Source organism: Protopterus annectens, chromosome 2.part0 (genome assembly GCF_019279795.1).
Source record: "Protopterus annectens isolate FY-2018-M chromosome 2.part0, PAN1.0, whole genome shotgun sequence".
Classification (NCBI taxonomy): Eukaryota; Metazoa; Chordata; order Ceratodontiformes; family Protopteridae; genus Protopterus; species Protopterus annectens.
This window is the reverse complement of record NC_056728.1, coordinates 110,831,552-110,839,921: the sequence shown is the minus strand read 5'-3', so window position 1 is coordinate 110,839,921 and position 8,370 is coordinate 110,831,552. Positions and strand designations below refer to the sequence as shown.

The 8,370-nt window shown below is 34.2% G+C and overlaps 1 protein-coding gene across 2 annotated transcripts in view; it reads right to left on the bottom strand.

Moving 5' to 3' along the window:
* Positions 1-6,418, bottom strand: part of LOC122792986 (diacylglycerol kinase beta-like) — a 4,078,579-nt gene extending 4,072,161 nt beyond the window's left edge. The window contains exon 1 of one of the 2 annotated variants that reach the window (XM_044060599.1): positions 6,229-6,418. The gene's annotated coding sequence lies outside the window, so the exon portion shown is untranslated. The remainder of the gene's footprint in view (positions 1-6,228) is intronic. The other variant, XM_044060600.1, reaches the window with a different exon arrangement.
* Positions 6,419-8,370: the final 1,952 nt, after the last annotated feature.

Genomic DNA, 8,370 nt, shown 5'->3' with positions numbered 1-8,370 from the left:
GAATTGCAAATTTATTAAAGTGCACATTGAGGATTTTAATAAATGAGGCACATCTAACACATTCTTATCATATATTTATAAACTAATATAAAATAGAAAACGGTATTGCCTGACATTTATTGGAATTCTACAACACAAACTGAATATCCACATTTGCCATACTTAAATAAGAAAATATGCTGAGTTCCTTTAGAAAAAAAGTACTTCCTCAACTTTTTTTTGTTTTTTAAAATCATTACATTGTAGCTTCTCCATCAAGTATTTTACATCCCAAACAAAACTGGGAAATTGTCAATAAAAATGTTATTGGTGATGTAAAGAATGTGTTGATGCAGATTGATAACATATGTTTTGATATTAAAATTGTGAGCTGGTTTTCAAACTTCTGGGCACTCTTTATACACAGGCAACTTTAAATAACAAAGAACTAGATGTTAGTTAATGATCTAGCTGCAAGTATTATAAGGAAAGGTAAAATACAGATGATTCTGGTTCGTTCTAGCCGCAGTTAGAAGAGCTATCATGAGAAATTAGAACAAATGTATTAACCCAACCATTTACTGGATGTTTAATTACAATCACTTTTAATTATGAAAAAGAACTACACTCTATAAGATTAAGAAGGAAAAAAGTCAATAATAAATGTTAAGCTCCAGCCAAAAAATGACAGGACTATTACAGACTCTAGTTAAAGGGAACAGACTGTAACATCCTTCTTTCACCAAATTTCTTTGATTGGCTCTATGTACATAGAGGATGGTTCTTAAGCAACTTCAGGCTTGTTTACACTCATTTGGCGTGGCACTTTCAGGATCTATGCCCCTTCACTGGCCTTGTTCTGCTGGTTTCTAACTTAATTAGCACATTTCTTTGGATGTTTTTATCAGGCAAGGTACTTTCATCTTTATTTTACTGATTGAGTAGTGGTCCTTAAGGTTATAAGACATGACCCTTGTAAGCAGACATTTATACATATGATACTTGAATGATGATTAATGTTTTTTAGCAACTTTAGTCAGCTTTTATTCTTAAGCTTTTAAGTTTCATGAGTATACATGGGCTTTGCCTGTAAAGATTGTGATTATAATATTACACCTGCTTAGATGTTTACTGTGAAGTTTTATGAATGTAGGTACCTTGGTATTTATTCTTTATTCTTATTAGATAGGTGATTCACTTATGTTGCAGTGGCAGCACTTTGTTTTTAACAGGTTTTCATGGTATGCTTTTAGGAATTTTTCCATTTTATTGCAATGCTGTGCTATGCTCAAGGAACTGACTGTACTGTTTTTGTTTCTTTTTTTTTCATTTTTGGGTTATAGCCACTTCTAAGCATTGAATTTTGTATGTTGGAAATAACTAGCAATTCTAAATCCAACAGATAGGAACCTACAACTTTTATGTTTTCTTTACATAGAGAGCTAAATTAAGCAATAATATATAAGACATCAAATATTCATTCATTCATTTTATTATGCAATTCTGGCAATCTATTGGTCTGATGACCCCTTTTTGAGTCGCATGGAACTATATTTAATGGCTTTGGACTTCTATACCATGACAAAGCACATATATACTGTTAGAACTAGGTGATGAGTACATAAGTAATTTATATATATATATATATATATATATATATATATATATATATATATATATATATTTAAGTTATACTAGAAATTATAGTTTGCTTTATATTTTACTATACATTGGTAGATAGTATGTTGTCTAATTTGCTGTTAGAGCTTCTACAGCTGATTGGATAGCTTGTTATGATGTCATAATTGGAATCAGTCTCTGATTTGTTCTTTGGATTTTAAATAGTGAGTGTTAATCTGTGTATTTTTAAAGTCTGATGAAGCAGTGAGGTCAACGCAAAAGCACTTACTAAGGTATAATAAAAGCTTTTTTTATTTATTTTACATAGCCATGTTTGTTGTCACTCAGTTTTTATTCTGGTTTTGCTTCTTGCATACTGGTGTGACAACTGTATCCCAGCTGTGCAGATGTTTTTACTTTTTTTGGACTATTTTATAGACCTAATTTAGGTACAGCCATTAACGCTCAATAGCAAATGACTACAGTACATTTAATAAAAAAATAGTTTTTTTAACATTGCAATCCATATGTATGATATTGTAACATACCTTGAGAGTTACACCTATAGCCTATAATTCTGGTACATAAGAATACATATGAAACAGACTCTGTTATCAGAAAAAAAATAATATATAATGTATTTCATACTAATAATACATTGCATTGTGATATTCAAACTTGTCTTAAACAACTTCATGTGCATATTCATTTAATATTCATGTTTGCTTTTATTTTACCTGTTAAAGCAGAGCAATTATTATTAAAAGTTCTGAAGGCAATTTGAATATATTTTGCCTAGTCTGCATGGAAGGCATAAATATGTATTTTTATTTACATCTGCATTTTTGCAAATCATTAGAAAGCAGCAGTCTAGCCTTTAACATCCTTAGAGATATACCATTTAAACTACAAATCCCAGAATTCTTTGTAGACAGGTTTATGGAAAAATGATATGAAGCAAGCAGCCTAATGTAGAATAGTAATGAAATGCTGAATAACCAGCTGATGCCACTGCAAATACCAAGCATACAAGAGCAATCTACAAAATGTTAACAGTACACAATAGTATAAAACAAAAAGTATTATGAAATGTTACATCATATTTCATACATATAAATTGTTTTTGTTGTTTACAACTCCTATACCATCAAAACTCCTACACCTCCAAATATCAAAAATGCACCAACTCTGAGTTTACATTAACACAGAGAAAGGGAAATTGGTGATTTTAAGAGAAAAATACACATTTAATCTTTTGCAGCATTGTACATTATTATATTTAGAGTACAACACCTTTCACAAATTACACATTTAAAAATGACACATATCTGTAATATTTTCTTACTCCCAACTATTGCATGAGCTTTACTATCTAAGTTTCACCAGCAAATGAATTTGACAACAACAGCTGTCAGTATCACATTATCACCACAAAAACAAAACATTATAGGCTCTGTGAATACTAATCTTTTGCTACTGATTTTGTAGTGTTCTCTAACTGATGCAAAATAACATAAGACTATTCCTTGTCTTGGTGGAAGAGCAATCATGAAAATACTAGAAGTGATGACATTACCATAGTGCTTGACTGCATGTTATTATCAACAGAATGTGCACATTATAATTTTATTCTATCATTTGCAAGTGTGATAAAAAATAAATTTATCCCTCTACATGTATAAATGATGTGATTTTGTGTGTGTGTGTGTGTGTGTGTGTGTGTGTGTGTGTGTGTGTGTGTGTGTGTGTGCACATGTGTATCTCTGCATTATTTAGCTCTCAGTTATAAATAGATACTGAAACCACATTCATGTGTGTGTGATTCATGTGCATGTTTCCAGCACACAAACATCAGAATACTGGTAAACACAGATCCACAGCAAATTAGGAACAAGCTCAGTATGGGGCATAATTTGTTTTACATATTCTGTACTGCAAATATAACATGGAAAGATATGTACTGCACAGTAAGGAACAATACCAGAGCTACCAGTAAAAGGTCATTTACTTTGTCTCTTCTTAATGACATCTTATAGTACCATTCTCATTCAAGCTTCATTCTCAAGAACACACTGAATACCAGATAACACAGTAAAGAGGTTTGTACAAATAACTATTGGCTGTCCAGGCATTATTCCTTACAATATGAAATGCAAGCTAGAAGGGGGAATACAGTGCAGCCTGCTATTTCATTCTCACTGCAACAATACTCCACTCTTTGAAAGAGTAAAAGTGGAAAATCTATAACAAGTAAAGTGAATCTGGTCTGATATGATGCACACACTTTTATAAACAAAATGTCAATAAGTAGCCTGAAGGGCTAAATAGGAGCAGCTCTCAAGTGTAAGTTTTCTGATAAATGGTACCTTTTTCAGGTTGAGACAACAGTTGCAGCAGCTGTTTCATGTTCTGTCTGTTATCTAGTCTGTTATCTCGTGTTACCCCGATTAAAGTGGGCATATTCAATAAACCATATACATTATTTGAAAAATGCATTGATAACAGAGTGTATTGTCCATTCTTTAAAAGTTTTTGAACCAAAAAAATAATAAAGAACTCTGATATAACATGTGGAATACCAAGCATGACTTTAAAGGATGACTTTTAATTTTTCCTGAACTGTGTAAAACACAAAGTATAAAACTGGAAATGCTTGTACATAAGAGAGGCCTCCAAAAGTAATTGCACATCTGCTCACAAAAAAAATGTAAATAAATATATAAAATATAAACTTAGAACTCTTTCATTAATCAAAAAGCTAACCAGCTAGCTGACGAATAAATTACAGAAAATAAAGTAATCTGAGATTCCTAAAACTCAATAAAATGTATGTGCCACTCATCTGGTTAAGAAAAGGAATCACATTGTCTTTTAGGATACTCTTAAGAAAGCAAGCATGTACCTTACAAAGCATGTACATTACATTGTTCTGTCCAAAATTCTGCAAAGAAAACTGTAACTTTTTTTTATTCTTATATCAGCATTATCTAAGCATTATTATAGCTCTAAGTTATAAATAGATACTGAAACTGCATTTTCCCTAGTGAATTAAGGAATGGTAGTTTAGGCACCAATGAAGTTAGTTTAGTTTGTTCTTTTTTGTTAAGTGCCTTACATGGGGCCATTAAAATGTATTACTATGTAAAAAAGTAGATGACGTCAGTAGTTAGACACTTGCATTTGATCACTTCAACAACCAAAGGAGAATGCACGTTATGCAATGCTAGACAGTATTCAACAACAGCTGCTGTTTATTTAGAGTTTGCATTCCTAAGCTTGCTATTGAACAGAGTATATCCCATACGTGTTCTAAAATTCAAAGGCAGAGGTGAAAAAAGCTGCAAGATTCTGGCACTGTAGTGCTCACTTTAACACCTGAGTGTAATATTACAAGGACATATTTTATGAGGTCCACGACTAATGGTTTGATGCCTGTGGAAGGGCACAAAATATTTGGGTTTCTATCTGTTATATGGACATTTTACAGCAGATTCTGCATAGTGCATAACAATACTGACTATACTTAATGGACACTGAAACCTGGTAAAAACACACACACACACACACACACACAATAAAATTGCATAACTGTACTGCTAACTTTGCTACCATCACAGGAAACCCTTTTTTGCACCAAAAATCCTGCTTTTGAAAAGAAAAAAATGCTATTTTGTGAAGCTGCTGAGTTTGTTGACACCTTACATTTCTAGTTAGCAATGCAATGGTGGAATAGATCACTCATAGGTTTTAGTAAATATGAAAGTTTGATTTTGTATTCCATAAACCAGTGATTTTTATCAGAAAAATGTGAGCTAAATTTTAATTCTATAATTGTTTGTTAATGACACCAAAAAAGAACATCTAATCAAATGAAATCCAGACAGCTGTTCTAAAAAAAAATAAAAACAAAGAAAGCTGAAAGAGGGTACTGTACCAATGGAAGTAAACTTGCAAGCTTTTAAGCAAATGCCAGTTATCAATTACAGCCCGATACAATAGGAATTCACAAGGCACTAATATCTCTCCAGCTTCATTAAATGGCGAGCGATGGAATAAGGCTATAGTAAAAAAAAAAAAAAAACGCTACTTCCAGAAAGCGTTTAAACCCACAATTGTTATCCCCAGTATTTACCGTTAAAATGAGTAAAATAAGAAAAAAGAGTGGCGGTATTATAAGTAATAATCAATGGTGATATTAAAGCTCCTCAGATAGTAAGAGCTGTATATAAAATTACAGTTCAGCCTCTACAATATCTCTCAACCAAGGGTTTCTAAAGACATGAGGGTCTCTGCTGCAGTAGATCACCCTAGCAACATCAATTGCTCTTGGGGAGAAAAAGTAGGTAGTGGACCCCCCACCCCACCCCTCAAATATACTCCTGTTGCTACAGATTACAAAGCCCTTCTTACAACTTTTGCATTTCTGCACTCGCTGAGCAATGTTACACTGATCTGGACACTAGTGAAAAGACGATTCATACAATTGATAATACCAGTAACCTGTTGTCACTGTCCTCTGAGTCGGACATATGAGCTAGCCACTCCTAGCCATTTAGAAGACAGGGATTTAATTCCTTATCCTGCAGCATCCTTACAGACAAGGGGGAAAAAAGGGTTAGTGCGGCTCACCTCCAGCTGCCAGAATAGTCATCAGATTTTTCTTCTGTATTTCAGTAAGCCAGTAAAAAACGATAAGCGTTGCATCCCAGTCCTTATAACATCCCCGCAGAGGGAGCCCGGGCCACAAGGGGAAAATGACTTGAGCATCGGGATCGCGCGTGACAACCTGCTCCATGCAACTGAGAAAATACGGAAAAGATGTCAACGCCGTACAGCCTCCAGCGGGCGGGGAGTCACTCTGCAGAGGCGTGGCCATGGTGGAGCTCCTTTCTCCTGCTCTGCGGAGGGCTTCAGCAGCCGCGCGCAGGCAACATCACTCCGCGAGCCGCTGGCATTCTTGGTGCGCGCCGGAGAAGCATCCTGCTCGTGGGACGCAGGTAGTAACTAAGACTCTGATTCTTGAGTTAGTTAACACTGTAGGTAAATTATGACCCAGACCATAGAGTTTGGGAAACCTGAAAGGACTCCACTGATGCAAGACAAAAGTACTTGCATGCACTTTCTTTTATGTATGTACTCTCTTTTAAGCATACCTCTCAGCACAACAAATCTGGACAAATCCTAAAATAATTGTGTGTTGGGGAGGGGGAGAGAAAGACCACAAATAGGGACATTTTTTAAATGTTGCTTTTATAAAGTTAGAAAGTTGCTAGACAAGGGTTTGTGTTAGCATTCATTTTCTGAAGGATATGCAATCTTAAATTAACAGTCATCAGCAGAGGATACCGTTATTGTGAAACGAACTTCCCACCCACATAAAACAAAGATCCCCGTCCATATTCAAGCGCAACTTAGATATATGGATGGGAAACTGAAAATTTACCCCCGGACTGCCCTCTGTACTAATGGACAGAGGCAGCTGCTAAATGATATCTCATGCATGGGTCCCTTCAAATTACCTACGGTATGATCCCAGTTATTCTCATTAGGGGTAAAGCCAATCTATAATCAAATGGGATAGGTAATTTTGAGCTTAAAAAGTAAAAATGGCTAGGCGTAAAATTGCCCACAAGGGCAGCTAGCTTATTACTTACCTATGCACCTGTTATCTAATTTCAGTCCTCAGTGATTTGGTAGAAAACTACGATTTTTATGAAGAAAAGACCAAAAATATGAGACAAAAATCTGGACAGTTGAGAGGTATGCTTCTAAGGAATCACACCTGCCCACATTATACTTTTAAGACCATAATATATCCTATTGGTACCAAAATAGATAGCCTAGTACCTACCTATGAACCTAAATATAAACATATGTATAGAGAGAGAGAGAGAAAGAGGGAGAGAGACAAAAATGAGACAAAAATACAATCTAAAAATGTATGCCCAATGTAAACTTAAGGAAAGAATTTGATAATAGAAGTTTATTGAATTATTACAAGTTAATACCCATTTATGAATTTATTAATAGCTATCTATAGTGAAGTTTATGAAAATGGTTAGGTAATTGCTTTGTTGAGCTATATCAGGAAGTTGGTTCCAAAACCTGAACATTTATTGTGTAATATGTCCCCATACCTATCAACTGACCTTTATTCTGACTCAAATTTTAGCTCTGTCCATCTACGTACCTCCTAAAACTGTTTTTTTTTGGGAAAAATGGTTGTGAATTATGCTTAATAAATAATAACAATAATCTGAGTTATAGACTTCTTTTAGTTCAGAACATGAATATCAATTCACATCATCTTGTTCTGACAACGCCTCAGTTTAATAGTACTAATACTTTAAAAGTGTCCCTGACTGTCCCTGATTATTTCTGGATTTGTCCATAAATCATTCAGAACTGTGTGTGTCCTTTCTTTTAGGACCATTTATGCTGAGTGAGGAAATGACTTCTAATGTTTGCAATAATTGCTCTCACATTGTTCAGTAGAAGGCTTGTCTCATAGACTTGCTGGATTTTGTTATTTAACCACAGTTTGAATGATCAGGTGGCATGCTTGTTTACCTTTGTCATACTAAGCCTTTCAGCAAAATCTTTATATGGAAATGTGCTACAAGACCTAGCTTAATCCAAGAAGGTGATGTGTACACTAATGATGTCATTCAATGTTGCTTAAACATCTTCAAGAAAGGCACCAAGTTTAAAATGTATTTATATATTTGTTGTATTTATTTATTTTTTTGGGGGGATTTGATTACCTGGAAA